Source organism: Salmo salar, chromosome ssa13 (assembly GCF_905237065.1).
Source record: "Salmo salar chromosome ssa13, Ssal_v3.1, whole genome shotgun sequence".
Classification (NCBI taxonomy): domain Eukaryota; kingdom Metazoa; phylum Chordata; class Actinopteri; order Salmoniformes; family Salmonidae; genus Salmo; species Salmo salar.
In genome coordinates, this window is record NC_059454.1 from 88,440,022 (window position 1) to 88,462,655 (window position 22,634).

The following is a 22,634-nucleotide window of genomic DNA, read 5'->3' on the forward strand; positions in this document are numbered from 1 at the left end:
CCCCACCCTTCTTCTTACCAGAGAGATGCTTGTTTCTGTCGGCATGATGCATGAAGAAACCAGGTGGCTGTACTGACTCCGATAGCTTGTCTCGAGTGAGCCATGTTTCCGTGAAACAAAGAACGTTACAGTCTCTGATGTCTCCCTGGAAGGCAACTCTTGCTCGGATTTCGTCTACCTTGTTGTCAAGAGACTGGACATTGGCGAGTAGTATGCTCGGGAGCGGTATGCGATGGGCCCGTCTACGGAGCCTGACCAGAAGACAGCTCCGTCTGCCCCTTCTATGGCGCCGTTGTTTTGGGTCGCCGGCTGGGATCCGATCCATTGTCCTGGGTGGTGGGCCAAACAAGAGGATCCGCTTCGGGAAAGTAGTATTTCTGTTCGTAATGTTGGTGAGTTGACGTTGCTCTTATATCCAATAGTTCCCCCCGACTATATGTAATAAAACCTAAGATTTCCTGGGGTAACAATGTAAGAAATAACACATAAAAAAAAAAAATACTGCATAGTTTCCTAGGAACGCGAAGCGAGGCGGCCATCTCTGTCGGCGCCTGAAGACGCCGGAAGACCATGTCACCCAGTAAAATACTACTTGAGGAAAAGTCAAAAAGTATTTGGTTTTAAATATACTTAAGTATCAAAAGTAAATGTAATTACTCTAATATACTTAAGTATCAAAAGTAAAAGTATGACTAATAAAAATTCCTTATATTATGCAAACCAGATGGCATAATCCTTTATTTTTTATTAGTGTAGATGAAGGGGAGAAGACAGGCAGTGGTGTAAAAATACTTTAATGTACTACTTAAGTCATTTACTTCTCTAAATTCCTAAAGAAAATAATGTACTTTTTGTTCCATACATTTTCCCTGACACCAAAAAGTACTCGTTACATTTTGAAAGAACAGAAAATGGTCCAATTCACACACTTATCAAGAGAATATCCCTGGCCATCCCTAATGACTCTGATCTGGCAGACTCACTACACACATGCTTCGTTTGTAAATTATGTCTGAGTGTTGGAGTGTGCCCCTGGCTATCTGTAAATCTAATACAAGAAATTTGTGCCATCTTGTTTGATAAATACAGTATAGGAAATTTGAAAAAGTGATACTTCTACTTTTGATACTTCTTTCAGCAATTTAAAACCAAATACTTTTAGACTTTTACTCAAGTAGTATTTTACTGGGTGATTTTCACTTTTACTTGAGTCATTTTCTATTAAAGTATTGTGATGTCCCTCCCACTCTGTCTGCTAGAATCTCCTGTTTGGTAGTCTGCTTGTTGCAGAAGGCCAGTGGGGAGAACTGCTCCCTCCCCTCAGACTGACCATCAGATACAGGCCATTGGTCCAGTAAAATAAAAAAGCTAATGATTATGCTCACTCAGCTGATCTATTACCAGTGTGATCATATACCTAACATGTTGTAATATCATTTAAAAATGGTCTGAGAAGAACAACATTGGCAGGGCAATTGAAGCATAGACAATATGCAGTGATAATGTATTGGGCCTATTGCCTCCTGCACAAACCTCATTGCTACAGAACTGGTTTTAATAGGTTATTAGCATTGCATAGGCTTATGTTTTTTAAGTCATGTTTTTTTAATCTAAGCGGTTTATCTCGACTTGCTTTTGGACTTAGAAATGTATCTTGATCTCAAAGGTTGGTGACCACTGCTCTAGAGCCTATTGAAATCCACGGTTTCCTTGAATCCAATAGACAACAAACATAATGAGCGTCATTATCGGTTAACCACAACCATGAGTTGCCATGACTACAACATTACAATGGCATATGAAGAAGAAGAGGAATGTGCAAATCAATAAATGAAATCACATGTGACTTAAAGAACTCACCTTGTTTCACATAATTTCACCGTATGGAAGGGGCGCTGACTAAGGCTGTGATGGTTATGGAATGTTGGGAAGAAAATTGATTGTAATTTTAATTGACATTTTTTGGGAGCTTGTAATACATCATAATGCGTCTGTGTAAATCCATTTAAACTCAATAACTTTTTGACAGCATCCCTTTTGATTTAAACAAAACTCTCCATGTTAGCCAATGGAAGAAGTGGCCAGAAAGTGACTTTTTGGACCTGAATGCCAAAACCATGAGTCCTAGGACCATGCCTCAGGACTACCTGGCCTGATGACTCCTTGCTGTCCCCAGTCCACCTGGTCATGCTGCTGCTCCAGTTTCAACTGTTCTGCCTGCGGCTATGGAACCCTGACCTGTTAACTGGACGTTCTACCTTGTCCCGGACCTGCTGTTTTGGACTCTCTCTACCTACCGCACCTGCTGTCTCTAACTCTGAATGATCGGCTATGAAAAGCCAACTGACATTTACTCCTGAGGTGCTGACCTGTTGCAACCTCTACAACCACTTTGATTATTATTATCTGACCCTGCTGGTCATCTATGAACGTTTGAACATCTTGGCCATGTTCTGTTGTAATCTCCCCCCAGCACAGCCAAAAGAGGACTGGCCACCCCTCAGAGCCTGGTTCCTCTCTAGGTTTTTTGCCTTTTTTGCCTTTCTAGGGAGTTTTTCCTAGCCACCATGCTTCTACATCTGCATTGCTTGCTGTTTGTGGTTTTAGACTGGGTTTCTGTACAGCACTTTGTGACATGGGCTGATGTCAAAAGGGATTTATAAATACATTTGATTGATGATTGATGAGACATCCATGTCTTCATCCCTGGAAAAAATAAACGGTTGAGTTTGATATCATTTAAAATCTTACAAACAGGGTTGTCAAACAATTTTATCATTTCAAATATATATATATTTCTACCTTTAACATCAATTATCAACAAAAAAAACGCATCAACTCAGTGTTTTTTTTCATATTCGCATATGTTGTAGCTTAGACCCTACTTTACATCATCTGAGGTTTTTGGTGTTGTGCCCGCCATTGCAGATACAGATTGGATGAGACTGAAACTCCCTGCACCAGACCTCCAACCCCATCCTATACCCACATCCTTGACATGTAAATGCATCACGCCATCTTCTCCTTAAACACCAGAGTAGCGGGATGGGTCCTAATGTACCACCCGCTACACCAGGTCTAAGGTTTCCTTAATGTAATGAAGTTTGATCTACAGTGTCCAATGTCCAATATTGTGCTGTTATATTGGAGTTAAGAGCTCCCTGGGACTTCTCAGGTTCACACACACACAGGACCTCCCAGACTGTGTCGTAGGACTGTTGTCTGTACAGTACCTTAACCACAGACAAGCCTGCGATCAGAACTTATTAAATTCATACACTGCCTGGCTCTGTATGAGGGGCTGACAGCTTCTTCAGTAGGACAAACACTGTATCCATGACAAGGTCTGTCCTCCCGGGACTGTCCATCCTGGCATCCTCCCCTCCAAGCACTATACGATTGCAGATCTCCAATCAATGAGGAATCCACAGACGCCGAGCCTCAGTCGCCTTCATTTGTTAAGTTTATTTAACGGGGAGAGAATCACATTAAAGTCAGGGAAACTAATGACACGAGGTGACAGACATAAATAAAGTTAAGTGCAGAGGGTTGACATGCACCTATGGCCCCTTAATTGACTTACTGCCAATATTTTGGGACTATGGTGAAGGAGCAAGACACCCTGAGCAGACTCTATGTCTGACAAGTTGGAATTAGATTAGCCTCATGACACTGGTATCTGACCAGAAGTGAGTGGGGGACAGGTACTGTAGCTGCTACCATTAAGATGTCTAAACAGTCTATTATTAATCCACTTTAATTGTGAAATGCAAATTGAAGGAGAAAACAGTGGTATAATCCCCATGATCCTCTACTCAACAGTACTTGTAAAACCCATATATTCATTGGTCTAATCTAGCTTTTACATACCAGCAGGAATATCAACTGTCTGTCTGTCTGTCTGTCTGTCTGTCTGTCTGTCTGTCTGTCTGTCTGTCTGTCTGTCTGTCTGTCCTAGTGCCCTTGTCACACCTATACGGGGGTCTTCTGTGTCTCCTGCCCACACGTTTGCTTAACTCGGCAGTGAATTTACTCCCTGGGTTTGCTAGAGGGCACATTTCTGGCAGATATAGACACAGACGGGGTCAACAGATCGGAAAACATGTGCACCACATTCTTCAAGGGGACATGCTGAAGTGAAAAGCTGGCGCCTGACAAGCAAACGTTTAGTCATTTCAGTGGGGGATTGATGTTTTCGGCATGCGCAGCGGCCACCTGAGCCCCCAAACCACCTGCCCTGCCACCACTCACTGGAATGACAACTCCAACAGCTGGCCCAGGGATTTACACAACATTAAGCCTCGCCTGCCATCCCAGTATGGTGTGGTTAACCGTCCTGGATCACCACCACCACCACCATAGCCTCAGCTCAGTACCTGTCACCAGCCCAGCGCCCAGAACTGGTAGTTCAGAGCCAAGAGCATGGATCACCTCCTCAAGCTTAATGCAGGGGAGTCCAATCTCAAACCTGCTCTTTCAAGGGTTCAGCATCACCTTATTTTCCATCTAGCTGAAAGGGCATACTCCTTAATCCCTGCCCAATTCATTGGAGCCCCAGAGTGCCACAACAGAACCAATGCCCTGCTAATGGTGCAGATCAGCGCATGAGAGTGCAAACAGCACGGCCATTTTACAACCTAATCTGTGGACTAAATCCCTGTGTGATACCAGCCAGAGCAGCCTCTGTGGTATTACTGCTTGTCTGCCGACCTGCTAACATCCCACTATCAACACCCTCTCCTGCACTCCTCTGACTAACAACTCTATCAATGAGCATAGCTTGCATGCAGGCACAAAAGCACACATTCACATCTTAGTAGCTTTTACCAGTGTGTGGAATTAAGTGGAGAGAAGACTCCAGTTTTTGTCTCAGATCAGATACGTTTTTGACCAAATACTACTGCATCACTAACACATTGTCCAAGTTAAACCAGCAATATAATATAACAGAACATAATCGTACAATATATATTTTTTTACAATAGTAAAATAATAATAATAATGTCCAAAATGTCCTGTATGCAATGTCTTAGGCACTATAGCTCTAATATGTTTACATTGACACCAGGTTTCCAACAGGGAGAGGACAACCAACAAGATTAGTAACATGTCCCGTGATGACATCCTGATATTGAGAAAGAGTGGTGTAAAACAGACACCTAATTAAATGTTTAATTACCTGTTCATTAACATTAACACTATGGAAAGAGTTCAAACCCTTTCCAATTAGATGAATTAGTGGGGTGACCAAATTACAACCAAAGTACAACAGCAAGTGACACCTACTGAGATTACATCATAGGAAAGAGTGTTGTAAAGTATATTGTACAGCTCCATCAGCCAGAAAAAGACTAATCAAATCTTCTCATCCCTGCTCAATTTTGGCTAGCCTCTCAAACAGCTACAACGATATATGCATTCACACAGCAAGTCTACTCTTGAGCTGGGCTCAGGGATGGACCAACTGTTGAACATCTGAGCTTTGTGTGTGTGTGAGTGTGTAGGTGGTTGTATGGGTGGAAGGGGAGAGGTGTAGATGTGTGTGTGGATGGGGCATGTGTGTGTATGCATCTCACAGCCGTTGCTATAGGGCAGTGGTACTCATTGTGTGGCCCACAGACCGCATGCAGCCAGCGAGCCCTTCATTCATAATACATAGCAATAATACAATTTCAATTCAATGTGTTTAATGCAGGCCTGAATTGCTTCATTGAGTATATCTATTGTTCCCTGGATGGCAGATAGATGGCAGTATAGCGCAGCTGTTGAACAGAAAGGCTAAAATAGAACGTTTGCCAAAATAGAACGCAACTGCTCAGCTACAGCGACCGATACATATCAGTTTGCTACTAGCTAATTTTGCAGTCTGGTGGACATGGATCGATTTATTGTAAAAAAAAATCGTAAACCTATTGACAATGAAAATGAGGGGGAAGAGCTGGAGAACAACGTAACAGCTATGCATGAACAACCACCTGTCACGGGCAGATAGAACACTTGGAGGATGAGTCAGGCACAGGTGACTGAGGTCCGTTTGAACAAACGTAATTTAATACTGCCAAGGGGCAAAATCCACTGAACACTGCCGGTGAATTTACTAAATTACTCATGATAAACGTTCACAAAAAGCATAACAATTATTTTAAGAATTATAGATACAGAACTCCTCTACGCACTCGATATGTCCGATTTTAAAATAGCTTTTCGGTGAAAGCACATTTTGCAATATTCTCAGTAGATAGCCCGGGATCACAGGGCTAGCTATTTAGACACCCAGCAAGTTTAGCACTCAGAAAAGTCACATTTACTATAAGAAAAATGTTATTACCTTTGCTGTCTTCGTCAGAATGCACTCCCAGGACTTCTACTTCAATAACAAATGTTGGTTTGGTTCAAAATAATCCATAGTTATATCCAAACAGCGGCGTTTTGTTCGTGCGTTCAAGACACTATCTGAAAGGGTAAATAAGGGTGACGAGCATGGCGCAATTCGTGACAAAAAAATTCTAAATATTCCATTACCGTACTTCGAAGCATGTCAACCGCTGTTTAAAATCAATTTTAATCCAATTTTTCTCGTAAAAAAGCGATAATATTCCGACCGGGAATCTGCATTTAGGTAAACAGAGGAAAGAAAATAAAGCATTCGGTCGACTCGGGCACGCGCCTAAGCCCACAGTACTCTGAGCGGCCACTTGCCAAACGCGATAATGTGTTTCAGCCAGAGCCTGCCTCGATATCCTTCAGCTTTTTCCCGGGCTCTGAGAGCCTATGGGAGCCGTAGGAAGTGTCACGTTATTGCAAAGATCCTAAATCTTCAATAAAAAGAGCGCAGATGAAACACAACTTGTCAGACAGGCCACTTCCTGCATGGAATCTTCTCAGGTTTTGGCCTGCCATATAAGTTCTGTTATACTCACAGACACCATTCAAACAGTATTAGAAACTTTAGGGTGTTTTCTATCCAAAGCCAATAATTATATGCATATTCTAGTTACTGGGCAGGAGTAGTAACCAGATTAAATCGGGTACGTTTTTTATCCAGCCGTGTCAATACTGCCCCCTAGCCCTAACAGGTTAAAGACAAGACTCTCGTTAATCTAACCACACTGTCCGATTTCAAAAAGGCTTTACAACGAAAGCAAAACATTAGATTATGTCAGCAGAGTACCCAGCCAGAAATAATCAGACACCCGTTTTTCAAGCTAGCATATAATGTCACAAAAACCAAAACCACAGCTAAATGCAGCACTAACCTTTGATGATCTTCATCAGATGACACTGCTAGGACATTATGTAACACAATACATGCATGTTTTGTTCAATCAAGTTCATATTTATATCAAAAACCAGCTTTTTACATTAGCATGTGACGTTCAGAACTAGCATACCCACCGCAAACTTCCGGTGAATTTACTAAATTACTCACGATAAACGTTTACAAAAAACATAACAATTATTTTAAGAATTATAGATATGCAATCTCGGTGTCTGATTTTAAAATAGCTTTTCGGCAAAAGCACATTTTGCAATATTCTGAGTAGATAGCTCGCCATTACGGGCTAGCTATTTTGACACCCACCAAGTTTGGCACTCACCAAACTCAGATTTACTATAAGAAAAATTTGATTACCTTTCCTGTTCTTCATCAGAATGCACTCCCAGGACTTCTACTTCATCCACAAATGTTGTTTTGGTTCAAAATAATCCATAGTTATGTTCAAATATCCTCTGTTTTGTTCTTGCTTTCAAGACACTATCCGAAGGGTGACGAAGGGTGACACGCGGACGCGTATCGTGACAAAAAAATTCTAAATATTCCATTACCGTACTTCGAAGCATGTCAAACACTGTTTAAAATCAATTTTTATGCGATTTTTCTCATAAAAAAGCGATAATATTCCGACCGGGAAACCCTGTTTTCGTTCAAAGACTCCAAATCTAAAATGGACTCTTCACGTGCACGCGCGCCCCCGTCTCATTGTTCTCAGATCGACCACTTACCAAATGCGCTACTGTTTTTCAGCCATGGGCTGCAAAGTCATCATTCAACGTTCTGGCGCCTTCTGGGAGCCTATGGGAGCCTCAGAAAGTGTCACGTTACAGCAGAGATCCTTTGTTTTCAATAAAGAGAGTGTAGAAGGCCAAGAAATGGTCAGAGAGGGCACTTCCTGTACAGAATCTTCTCAGGTTTTTGCCTGCCATATGAGTTCTGTTATACTCACAGACAACATTCAAACAGTTTTAGAAACTTTAGGGTGTTTTCTTTCCAAATCAAACAATTATATGCATATTCTAGTTTCTGGGCAGTAGTAATAACCAGATTAAATCGGGTACGTTTTTTATCCGGATGTGAAAATACTGCCCCCTACCCTAGAGAGGTTAACAGGTGTGCTTTCTCAAAACTTAATTTGTGGAATTTCTTTCCTTCTTAATGCGTTTGAGCCAATCAGTTGTGTTGTGACAAGGTAGGGGGGTATACAGAAGATAGCCCTATTTGGTAAAAGACCAAGTCAATATTTTAAGAACAGCTCAAATAAGCAAAAGGAAACGACAGCCCATCATTTCTTTAAGACATAAAGGTCAGTCAATACGGAAACATGAATGGAAGACCCAGAGTTACCTCTGCCGCAGAGGATAAGTTCATTAGAGTTACCAGCCTCAAGTAACAGACACATCTCAACATCAGCTGTTCAGAGGAGACTATGTGAATCAGGCCTTCATGGTCAAAATGCTGCGAAGAAACCACTACTAAAGGACACCAATAAGAAGAAGAGGCTTGCTTGGGCCAAGAAACACAAGCAATGGTGGAAATTTGTCCTTTGGTCTGGAGTCCAAATTTGATATTTTTGGTTCCAACCGCCGTGTCTTTGGGAGACGCGGTGTGGGTGAACGGATGATCTCCGCATGTGTATATCCCACCGTAAAGCATGGAGGAGGAGGTGTTATGGTGTGGTGGTGCTTTGCTGGTGACACTGTCTGTGATTTATTTAGAATTCAAGGCACACTTAACCAGCATGGCTACCACAGCATTCTACAGCGACACGCATCTGGTTTGTGCTTAGTGGGACAATCATTTGTTTTTCAACAGGACAATGACCCAACACACCTCCAGGCTGTGTAAGGGCTTTACCAAGAAGGAGAGTGAAGTATTGCTGCATCAGATGACCTGGCCTCCACAATCACCCGACCTCAACCAAATTGAGATGGTTTGGGATGAGTCTGACCGCAGAGTGAAGGAAAAGCAGCCATGTGGGAAAAGTGCTCCGCATATGTGGGAACTCCTTCAAGACTGTTGGAAAAGCATTCCAGGTGAAGCTGGTAGAGAGAATGCCAAGAGTGTGCAAAGCTGCCATGAAGGCAAAGGGTGGCTATTTGAAGAATCTCAAATATAAAATATATTTTGATTTGTTTAACTTCTTATGGCTTGGGGGCAGTATTTCGACGTCTGGATGAGAAGCGTGCCCAAAGTACACTGCCTGTTACTCAGGCCCAGAAGCTAGGATATGCATATCATTGGTAGATTTGGATAGAAAACACCCTAAAGTTTCGAAAACTGTTAAAATAATGTCTGTGAGTATAACAGAACTGATATGGCAGGCAAACACCTGAGGAAAATCCATCCAGGAAGTGGGATTTTTATAATGTGGGTATTTTCAATTGAACTCCTATAGAGTATCTAATGGGTTAGGACCTAGATTGCAGTTCCTATGGCTTCCACTAGATGTCAACAGTCTTTAGACATTGTTTCAGGCTTGTTTTCTGAAAAATGAAGAAGAATGAGACCTTTCTGTCAGTGGATTGTAGAATCATGCAGGGGCTGTTTGCACGCATGACCGAGTGCGCACCGTTCGTTGTTTTTCCTTTCTATTGAATACGCTATTGTCCAGTAGAAATATTATCGATTATTTAGACAATTGACAACCTGAGGATTAATTATAAACATCGTTTGACATGTTTTGACGAACTTTACCAGTACTATTAGGATGTATTTGTCTGCATGTTTTGACCGCCTTTGAGCCAGTGGATTACTGAACAAAACGCACCAACAAAACAGAGTTTTTGGAATATAAAGAGGGATTTTATCGAACAAAACAAACATTTATTGTGTAGCTGGGACTCTTGTGACTGCAACCATATGAAGATCTTCAAAGGTAAGTGATTCATTTTATCGCTATTTCTGACTTTTGTAATTCCTTTACTTGGTTGTAAAATGTTTGTATGCTTTTGTAAGTGGGGCTCTGTTCTCAGATAATCGCATGGTATGCTTTCGCCGTAAAGTCTTTTTGAAATCTGACAAAGTGGCTGGATTAACAAGAAGTCAATCTTTAAGCCGATGTACAACACTTGTATTTTTTATGAATGTTTATTATGACTATTTCTGTATTTTGAATTTGGAGCTCTGCAATTTCACCGGATGTTGTTGAGGTGGGTCGCTAGCGGAACGCCTGTGCCAGAAAGGTTAAAACTTTTTTGGTTACTACGTGATTCCATATGTACTATTTCATAGTTTTGATGTCTTCACTATTATTCTACAATGTAGAAAAAAGTAAAAAAAATAAGAACCTGTGAATGAGTAGGTGTTCTAAAACTTTTGACAGGTAGTGTAGAACAATTGAGGCTAAAGGGTTAGAAATGCTTATAGATTCTAACCTGGTTTTGTCCTGTAGGTGGCACTTTCTGTTATTTTCAAGGGATGGGTCCCAACCTCTTAAGGGCCCTAGGATCCATGTGTATGCGGGTGCTCTGTCAGTCACAGAAACAACATCCATACTCGGAATGGGGGAGGTTTTGCGGGATGAAAATAGTAGGACAACTGGTATTTTTGGTATTTTATTAGGATCCCCATTAGCTGTTGCAAAAGCAGCAGCTACTCTTCCTGGGGTCCACACAAAACATGAAACATAATACAGAATGACATAGTACAGAACATCAATAGACAAGAACAGCTCAAGGACAGAACTACATACATATATTTTTTTAAAGGTACATGAACATTCATATCAATGCATACACACAAACTTTCTAGGTCAAATAGGGGACAGGCGTTGTGCCGCGAGATGTTGCTTTATTCGTTTTTTGAAACCAGGTTTGCTGTTTTGAGCAATGTGAGCTGGAAGGAAGTTCTTTGCTCTGGATTTGGGGACAGTGAAAAGACCCCTGGTGGCATGTCTGGTGGGATAAGTGTGTGTGTCAGAGCTGTGTGTAAGTTAACTATGCAAGCAACTTGGGATTTTCATCACATTGATGTTTCTTATAAAAAGGAGTGATGCAGTCAGTCTCTCCTCAAATCTTAGCCAAGAGAGACTGGCATGCATAGTATTTATATCAGCCCTCTGATTACAATTAAGAGCAAAATGTGTCGCTCTGTTCTGGGCCAGCTGCAGCTTAACTAGGTCTTTCCTTGCAGCACTGGAACACACGACTGGACAATAATCAAGATTAGACAAAACTAGAGCCTGCAGAACTTGCTTTTTGGAGTGTGGTGTCAAAAAAGCAGAGCATCTCTTTGTTATGGACAGACCTCTCCCTATCTTTATAGCCATTGAATCTATATGTTTTGACCATGACAGTTTACAATCTAAAGTAACGCCAAGTAATTTAGTCTCCTCAACTTGTTCAACAGCCACACCATTTATTACCAGATTCAGCTGAGGTCTAGAACTTAAGGAATGATTTGTACCAAATAGAATGCTCTTAGTTTTAGAGATGTTCAGGACCAGTTTATTACTGGCCCCCATTCCAAAACAGACTGCAACGCTTTGTTAAGGGTGTCAGTGACTTCATTAACTGTGTTTGCTGATGTGTATATGGTTGAATCATCAGCATACATGGACTCACATGCTTTGTTTAATGCCAGTGGCAGGTCGTTGGGAAAAATAGAAAATAGTAGAGGGCCTAGAGAGCTGCTCTGCGGTACACCATCCTTTACATGTTTGACATTAGAGAAGCTTCCATTAAAGAAAACCCTTTGAGTTCTATTAGATAGATCACTCTGAATCCACGATATGGCTGAGGTTGAAAAGCCATAACACATATGTTTTTTCAACAACAGGTTATTGTCAATAATATCAAAGACTGCACTGAAATCTAACAGTAGAGCTCCCACAATCTTCTTATTATCAATTTCTTTCATTATATGTTTTTTATGCATGAATACAGTTGCTCACTGTTCATTGTTGACAATTCCTGCCTAAGTGTGCCCACTTTGCCAAATAATTGACAACATCAAATGGTTTCGTGATGAATAAGCCATCTGATTTGATGAAAGATGAGTTGAGTTTGTCTTTCTGCCCATAATTACATTTAAAGTACTCCAAAGTTTTTCCCATCATTCTTTATATCATTGATCTTGGCTTCATAATACAGTTTTGTTAATGGAATTGTATATCTTAATGATAATAATTAGCAATCAATAAGCCTTGACTAATCCCCAGGGTTTGTAAGACACTGGGTTTAAGAATAATTAGGCAAGGACTCAGCTTTCTGCAAAAGGTCTTCAGTTTATTCAGAGAACGTTTTGAGGTCCAAATAAGAAAACATCATTATATACCAGGCTCCTCATTTACGCACACTCCTCCACACAAACCGTAGTTAACCTATGCACATACATACACACAAATATAGGATGTATGTTTCACTCCCCGGATTTCTCACAACCGTTAATCACTATCCAGCGCTGCCCGTTCCTTTCCCCTGAGATTAGAGAAATCTTGGAGTTACCTCCCTGCTAAAACACCCCGGCTTAAAACACACACACACACATTTTGTCCCGGCCCTCTACTAGACCTTATGGGACTAACCATTCAGTACCTTAATTATTCATGATCCATGCTACACAACTACTAATTAATAATGGATTATTGATTCATTTACCTTTATTAGATAATTATCTTATCAAGTTTCTTCTTCTTTTTGTTGAGTTTAGTCACATAATTTCTAAATGTGCAGTAAATAAGTCAGTCAGATATGCAGCCAGAATTATTATGCACTCATTTTTCCTCATCTCTTTCAACCATACAGTTTTCAATTCCTCATCAATCCATGGAGCCTTAACTGTTCTAACAGTCAGTTTCATAACAGGTATATGTTTATCAATAATTGGAAGAAGCAATTTTATAAATTCATTAAGTGCAGCGTCTGGATGCTCCTCATTAATCACATCAGAGGTCTACTTAGAGTCAGCTGGAGTGACAGTATGTTAAGCAGGCATCTATCATGGTACATCTACATGGATAATGGACAGGTATTGATTCTGCTGCAACTTGGTAGGTATGGAAAAGTATCTCAAAATGGTGGCTAGGATAGTTGTAAGTACAGCGCATTATGAAAGTATTCAGACCCCTTGAATTTTTCAACATTTGTTACGTTACAGCCTTATTTTAAAATTGATGAAATTGTTTTTTCAATCTCCACACAATACCCCATAATGACAAAGCAAAACGTTTTTAGAAATATTCTCACATTATATATTTTTTTGTTGTTGAAATATTACATTGACATAAGTATTCAGACACTTTACTCAGTACTTTGTTGAAGCACCTTTGGAATTGATTTCAGCCTCGAGTCTTCTTGGGTATGACGCTACAAGCTTGGCAGACCTGTATTTGGGGAGTTTCTCCCATTCTTCTCTGCAGATCCTCTCAAGCTCTGTCAGGTTGGATAGGGAGTGTTGCTGCACAGCTTTTTTCAGGTCTCTCCAGAGATGTTAGATGGGGTTCAAGTCCGGGCTCTGGCTAGGCCACTCAAGGACATTCAGAGACTTGTCCCGAAGCCACTCCTGCATTGTCTTGGCTGTGGGCTTAGGGTCGTTGTCCTTTTTAAAGGTGACCCTTCACCCCAGTCTAAGGTCCTGAATGCTCTGTACTTTGCTCCATTAATCTTTCCCTTGATCCTGACAAGTCTCCCAGTCCCTTCCGCTGAAAAACATCCCCACAGTATGATGCTGCCACTACTATGCTTCACCATAGGGATGGTGCCAGGTTTCCTCCAGACGTAGGGATGGTTTTGGCCAGGTGACGAGAGTGATGCTTGGTATTCAGGCCAAAGAGTTCAATCTTGGTTTCATCAGACCAGAGAATCTTGTTTTGCATGGTCTGAGAGTCCTTTAGGTGCCTTTTGGCAAACTCCAAGTGGGCTGTCATGGGCCTTTTACTGAGGAGTGGCTTCCATCTGGTCACTCTACCATAAAGGCCTGATTGGTGGAGTGCTGCAGAGATAGTTGTCCTTCTGGAAGGTTCTCCCATCTCCACAGAGGAACTCTGGAGCTCTGTCAAAGGGACCATCGGGTTCTTGGTCACCTCCCTGACCAAGGCCCTTCTCCCCCGATTTCTCAGTTTGGCAGGGCAGCCAGCTATGGTGGGAAAAATTACAAACTCTGTTATGCACATGTGCTGCATAAAACAAAGGGTTGACTGTAAGAGTGACCAGTTTTTGGTCCATGCTGTTCTTTTCGTATCTTTCAAGGGCACAGCTGTGTGGAGATATGAAGAGAACAGGGGCTAGCTTGAGCAGCAGCTAGATAGCAATAAAACTGGTATTTTCATTTGTTTGTACGCTACAGTATGTTCCCACCAGGCTCTCACACATCTGCAAAACTGCCACGTAGACAAAGGTTATAAAAGCTGAGACCCAACTCTTGTTTGTTGCGCCTTAACTCTGCACCATGTAGTGATTGTTAATTGCTCCAGATTTGCAAATCTTATAATAAATTGTTGTTTAAAGAATCCACAGTCTCTCTTCCTTTCTGGTTAGAACTTCCATGACACAGCTCTAGGAAGAATCTTGGTGGTTCCAAACTTCTTCCATTTAAGAATGATAGAGGCCACTGTGGGGACCTTCAATGCTGCATAATTGTTTTGGTACCCTTCCCCAGATCTGTGCCTCAACACAACCCTGTCTCGGAGCTCTACAGACAATTCTTTTGACCTCATGGCTTGGTTTTTGCTCTGACATGCACTGTCAACTGTGGGACCTTATATAGACAGGTGTGTCTTTCAAATCATGTCAATTGGTAGAAACATCTCAAGGATAATCAATTGAAACAGGATATACCTGAGGTCAATTTTGAGTCTTAAAGCAAAGGATCTGAATACTTATGAAAATAAGGTATTTATGCTTTTTTTTTAAATGTTTTTGCAAAATTGTCTAAAAACCTGTTTTAATTTTATCATTATGGGGTATTGTGTGTAGATTGACGAGGAAAAACATTTTCCATTTTAGAATAAGGCAGTAATATAATGTGGAAAAGGGAAGGGGTCTGAATACTTTTCCCGAATGCATTGTATCTCAAATAGAACCCATCGTGGTAATTGGGGAATTGAGTATAGCTAGATATAGTTCCAATGGTTTGGCTGATAATAGGAAGAGAAGAGCAGTTTGTACATGGTTAAAGGAAAAGGATGACCATATTTATTGTTTACAGGAAAAAAAATGTAACCTTCATTTAACTAGGCAAGTCAGTTAAGAACAAATTCTTATTTACAATGATGGCCTAACCCAGACGATGCTGGGCCAATTGTGCGCCACCCTATGGGACTCCTAATCACGGACGATTGAGATACAGCCTGGAATCGAACCTGTGTCTGTAGTGATGCCCCCAGGTGGTAAGGGTAGGTAACAACACATCTGCCATGCTGATCCTCAACACGGGGGCCCCTCAAGGGTGCATGCTCAGTCCCCTCCTATACTCACTGTTCACCCATTACTGCATGGCCAAGCATGACTCCTACGCCATCATTACGTTTTCAGACAACACAACAGTGGTAGGTCTGATCACCGACAACGATGAGACAGCCTATAGGGAGGAGGTCAGAGACCTGGCAGTGTGGTTCCTTGACAACAACCTCTCCCACAATGTGAGCAAGACACAGGAGCTGACAACAGGAAAAGGAGGGCTGAACAGGTCCCCATTAACATCGACGGGGCTGTCGTGGAGCGGGTCAAGAGTTTCAAGTTCCTTGGTGTCCACGTCACCAACAAACTATCATAGTCCAAACACACCAAGATAGTCATGAAGAGGGCATGACAACACCTTTTCCCCCTTGGAAGACTGAAAAGATTTGGCATGGGTCCTCAGATCCTCAAAAGGTTCTACAGCTGCACCATCGAGAGCATCCTGACTGGTTGGCAACTGCTCAGCATCCGACCTTAAGGCGCTACAGAGGGTAGTGCTTACGGCCCAGTCCATCACTGGGGCGAAGCTTCCAGGATCTCTATACCAGGCGGTGTCAGAGGAAGGCCCTAAAATTCTCCAGCCACCCTAGTCATAGACTGTTCTCTCTGCTACCGCACGGCAAGCGGTACTGGAGTGCCAAGTCTAGGTCCAAGAGGCTTCTAAACAGCTTCTACGATTCCTGAACATCTAATCAAATGGTTACCCAGACTATTTGGAATACCCCCCCCTCCCCGTTTTCCACTGCTGCTACTCTCTGTTGTTATCATCTATGCACAGTCACTTAAATTCAATCTACCTACATGTGTATATTACCTCAATTACCTCGACTAACCGGTGCCCCCACACATTGACTCTGTACTGGTACCCCCCTGTATATAGTCTCGCTATTGTTATTTTACTGCTGCTCTTGAATTACTTGTTACCTTTATTTCCTATTCTTATTCGTAGATTTGTTTATATATTTTTTAAACTGCATTGTTGGTTAGGGCTCGTAAGTAAGCATTTCACCTGTTGTATTTGGCACATGTCACTAATAACATTTGACTTGATTTGAGAGAGACTGCCAGTTCCTTAATGTAACAATTGGCTACAGCCAAAACATTAAGGAACTGGCAGTCCCTCGCTCCTTTTCTCTGTTTTCTTCTATTGAAATAAATGTAGCCTAATATTATCTAAAGTGGGCAGGGGGTGAACACCTGAATGCACTAATTTGAAATATGTTGTTAGGCTGTTTATATAGTATTATACAGTGCATTCGGAAAGTATTCAGACCCCTACCCTTTTTCCACATTTTGTAACGTTACAGCCTTATTCTAAAATGGATGAAATAAAATAAAATCCTCATCAATCTACACACAATACCCCACAAAGACAAAGCGAAAACAGGTTTTTAGAATTTTTTGCAAATGTATAAAAAATTAAACCCAAAATACCTTATATACAAAAGTATTCAGATCCTTTGCTCTGAGACTTGAAATTGAGCTCAGGTACATCCTGTTTCCATTGACCATCCTTGAGATGTTTCTACAACCTGATTGGTAAATTCAATTGATTGGACATGATTTGGAAAGGCACACACCTGTCTATATAAGGCCACACAGTTGACAGTGCATGTCAGAGCAAAAACCATGCCATGAGGTCGAAGGAATTGCTCGTAGAGCTCCAAGACAGGATTGTGTCAAGGCACAGATCTGGGGAAGGGTACCAAAACATTTATACAGCATTGAAGGTCCCCAAGAACACAGTGGCCTCCATCACTCTTAACTGGAAGAAGATTTGAACCACCAAGACTCTTTCTAGAGCTGGCCGCCCACACAAACTGAGCAATCGGGGGAGAAGGGCCTTGGTCAGGGAGGTGATCAAGAACCCTATGGTCACTCTGGCAGAGCTCCAGAGTTCCTCTGTGGAGATGGACAACCAGCTCTGCACTCCACCAATCAGGTCTTTATGGTTGAGTGGCCAGACGGAAGCCACTCCTCAGTAAAAGGCACAAGACAGCCTGCTTGGAGTTTGCCAAAAGGCACCTAAAGGACTCTCAGACCATGAGAAACAAGATTCTCTGGTCTGATGAAACCAAGATTGAACTCTTTGGCATGAAGCCAAGCATCACGTCTGGAAGAAACCTGGCACCATCACTACGGTGAAGCATGGGGGTGCAGCATCATGCTTTGGGGATGTTTTTCAGAGGCAGCAACTGGGAGACTAGTCAGGATCAAGAGAAAGATGAATTGAGCAAAGTACAGCGAAAGACTTGATGAAAACCTAATCCAGAGCACTCAGGACCTCAGACTGGGGCAAAGGTTCACCTTCCAACAGGACAACAACCCTAAACACACAACCAAGACAATGCAGGAGTCGCTTCGGGGCAAGTCTCTGAATGTCCTTGAGTGGCCTAGCCAGAGCCCGGACTTGAACCCCATCTAACATCTCTGGAGAGACCTGAAAATAGCTGTGTAGCAATGCTCCCATTGTACCAGACAGAGCTTGAGAAGATCTGCAGAGAAGAATGGGAGAAAATCCACAAATACAGGTGTGCCAAGCTTGTAGCATCATACCCAAGAAGACTCAAAGCTGTAATCGCTGTCAAAGGTGCTTCAACAAAGTACTGAGTAAAGAGTCTGAATACTTATGTAAATGTAATATTAATACATTTACAAACATTTACAAAAAACAGTTTTTTGCTTTGTCATTATGGGGTGTTGTGTGTAGATTGATGAATAAAAAGAGCTATTTAATCAATTTCAGAATAAGGCCATAACGTAACAAAATGTGGAAAAAGTAAAGCGGCCTGAATACTTCCCAAATGCACTGTATAAGTCAATGGTCGTCTATAAGGGAGTTAACACTATTTTAAAGGTCTGTAACTAACCATTTGTAAGGTATTTATACGTTTTGTGTTCACCATTTATTTCCACATTAATAATTCATTTACTGATCATTAGAGAAGTATTTTTGCAATTCCTAATCTAAAGTTAGTGCTATTTATACTTTATAAATGTTTTGAGTGACCAGTGTAATTTTTCACAAAAAGATGGGCATGCCATTGGTAGACATTCCTGCCGTACGTGGTAAAAGAACAAGCACAGGATGTTTAAGGAAATATAATGTATATATACAAGTACTGTATGAATAACTAACTTACTAATAATATTCATAAAATGTGAGTAATGATTAATAAATGCTGAACAAATGGTTTGTAAATCCCTCATAAACGGTTTATTACGGACCCTTAAAATAAAGTGTTACCTTAGGGGGTAGCTGGGCACAGCGCAGGCAGTGTGTGAGAGAAAGAGACACACACACACACACACTGACACATGTACGGCCAGTTTATTGATGTTTTGGCTCTATATTATATATGGGCAGTTGGGATTTTAGCATGTAAATCTTGGTGGGGTATCAAACTCAAAGAAATGTTTTAGATGCCAGCAAAGCCACTACGCAACACAACACACAACACTAAACAATACATGAATTGCTCTATAACGGTGACAAACGGTGCCCTACATAAAGCTGTCCCAACAGCAGAGCTTTCTTTTCAGCACCATGGAGTGAATCCTTACCACTGCTACACCTGGGTATCAGCAGAGCCATGTCTGGCTGCGAAACAGTTCATTCAGCCTCATTTACTGCCTTGTTTTTTATTTATTTTATTTTATTTCACCTTTATTTAACCAAGTAGGCTAGTTGAGAACAAGTTCTCATTTGCAACTGCGACCTGGCCAAGATAAAGCATAGCAATTCGACACATACAACAACACAGAGTTACACATGGAATGAACAAAACAAAAAGTCTATATACAGTGAGTGCAACTGAGGTAAGTTAAGGCAATAAATAGGCCATGGTGGCAAAGTAATTACAATATAGCAATTAAACACTGGAATGGTAGATGTGCAGAAGATGAATGTGCAAGTAGAGATACTGGGGTGCAAAGGAGCAAGATAAATAAATAAATCCAGTATGGGGATGAGGTAGGTAGATAGATGGGCTGTTTACAGATGGGCTATGTACAGGTGCAGTGATCTGTGCGCTGCTCTGACAGCTGGTGCTTAAAGCTAGTGAGGGAGATATGAGTCTCCAGCTTCAGAGATTTTTGCAGTTCGTTCCAGTCATTGGCAGCAGAGAACTGGAAGGAAAGATGACCAAAGGAGGAATTGGCTTTGCAGGTGACTAGTGAGATATACCTTCTGGAGTGCGTGCTACGAGTGGGTGCTGCTATGGTGACCAGTGAGCTGAGATAAGGCGGGGCTTTACCTAGCATAGACTTGTAGATAACCTGTAGCCAGTGGGTTTGGCGACGAGTATGAAGCGAGGGCCAACCAACGAGAGCGTACAGGTTGCAATGGTGGGTAGTGTATGGGGCTTTGGTGACAAAACGGATGTGATAGACTACATCCAGTTTGTTGAGTAGAGTGTTGGAGGCTATTTTATAGATGACATCACCGAAGTCGAGGATCGGTAGGATGGTCAGTTTTACGAGGGTATGTTTGGCAGCATGAGTGAAGGATGCTTTGTTGCGATATAGGAAGCCGATTTTAGATTTAATTTTGGATTTAATATGCTTAATGTGAGTCTGGAAGGAGAGTTTACAGTCTAACCAGACACCCAGGTATTTGTAGTTGTCCACGTATTCTAAGTCAGAGCCGTCCAGAGTAGTGATGCTGGACGGGCGAGCAGGTGCGGGCAGTGATCGATTGAATAGCATGCATTTAGTTTTACTTGCGTTTAAGAGCAGTTGGAGGCCACGGAAGGAGAGTTGTATGGCATTGAAGCTCATCTGAAGGTTAGTTAACTCACTGTCCAAAGAGGGGCCAGAAGTATACAGAATGGTGTCGTCTGCGTAGAGGTGGATCAGAGAATCACCAGCAGCAAGAGCAACATCATTGATGTATACAGAGAAGAGAGTAAAAAAACAAAACTGATATGGATGACTTGCTTAAACAAATGTGGTTTCTACTGACAATTGAGATGTACAAACTATGGCATATGGGGACGACGAGCGGATGAGAGGCAATCTGTAATTTCGATTAAGACATTAATGAGCAAGCTAGGACGAACTTAGTCAGTATTAGTATTTGTTCAGCACTTTTAAAATGTAATTCAACATAATTCAGAACATGGGCCGTTCTTACAGTATTCTCCCTGTACACCAAGTCAGAACCGTAGGACAAATAAAGGGAGTATATAAGCAGACAATGAAAGATCTTACAATATTTGCTGATTACATTTCTCTAAAACAGGTTATAGGCTACATGTGCAACACCAAGTCAGAACAGTAAGCTAAGTTATGAGGGGGAAAGGGTCCAAATTATTAAGGTGAGGCACATGGTCTACTAACAGCTTACTACACAACATACACTTGGTATTACTTTTTTAGCTACAGTATACATAGCTCCCTGGCATATGACATCATTTATGCAGCAGCATATAAGACATTTTTGGAATCAACTTGTGTTGTGCTCACTTGAACAGCAAGGTGGTGCGGCAGTCCTTGGTGGGCAAATTTTGTCAGCAAACTTTGTCATCAAATTCTGTCTTTCTCTGGATTTATGGTGCTTTCAAGACAACTGGGAACTAAAAAAAAACAAGGTCGAATCACGACATCAGTGATCTTCAGGTCGGAGCTTTAGAAAGAAGACAGAGTTCCCGACTTGGAATTCCGAGTTGGATGACCTTTCAAAACATATTTTCCCAGTTAGAACTTGTCAGTTGTCTTGAACTAAATTAAGTCTGGGATTTCCCAGTTCTCATTTTCCAGTTGTTTTGAAGACGGCAGAAGTCATGCTGGATTGACAGCATGGCCAATGTACTCAACCTTTTCTGGCCCATGGCATGTGAATGTGTATCCTTTTAAGCTTGGAAAAGAGACCCTTAAATCCAGACTTGGACCACACACCCACTCCACTGAATAGCAGGATAGTAATTGCTTTGCAAGACTTGCAGTTAGCCACTGATTCATTCCAAACCACTCATTGTTGAATTTGTGATTTACAACTTGTTGTGCAATGTTTATGTCTAATGGCCGATGATGACCGATACGTTTTATTTATAATTTCTCTTCATATGACAAAGATTGAAAAGGATTTGCCAGTAGATTGTCGACATGATTCATGATGATGACTGCTTGTCTACTTTGCTAGCTAAGATTTTGAAAGTATGACGTTGACATGATCAGTCCAATCAAAACTATGGTAGATATAACGTAATTTGCTGTCATTTTATCTGTGGCCAATGACCTTGAGCCTTCTTGGTTGGTCACTTCTTTTTGTAATTATATTTTTATTAGAATGTTATTTTCTTTGAACAGGGGTTACATAGTCTGTGTGGTGCACTTTGTTTGGTTGTCTAAGTGCAATAAATGGAATAAGGATACAGCAAAACATTATACGTAAAGGCAGTCATAAAATGGAGAAAACAAAACAAAAAAAAACATAATAATTATAACATGGAATTTATAGGAGGTTTTCTACATAGGACCACAATGGAGACCAGATTTTCCAAAACGTATCAGTCTTCTGGTGTAAATCAAAGGTAAGTTTCTCTAGGGGTAGAATAGCAGAAGCTTGAGAAAGCCACATTCTCGCAGATGGCACTTCAAGTGTGGATCCTAATAACAATATACATTTTTTGGCTAAGTAAACAAGGGACGTTCAGAGTCAGGGTCAAACTCAACGTTACAATCAAAGAAGAGCAAATATTTAAAAAAAAGCTAATTGTCTTCCCAAGATGTTCTGGACGTGTAAATGATTATCATTCCAATAAGACTGGATTCTGCCATAGTATCAAAAAACGTAATGATTGAAGAGTGTCCTGAGTAAATAAAGGTGTAAGGTCAACAATACCCTTCGTCTTCCAGTCCAGAAATCCAGTACTCCTTATTGGTGGGCGGGGAGGGGGAGGGGCTTAATTTGTTTTGTAAATTTGGTTCTAAGTTTCTTATTGTTCCAGATATATTTA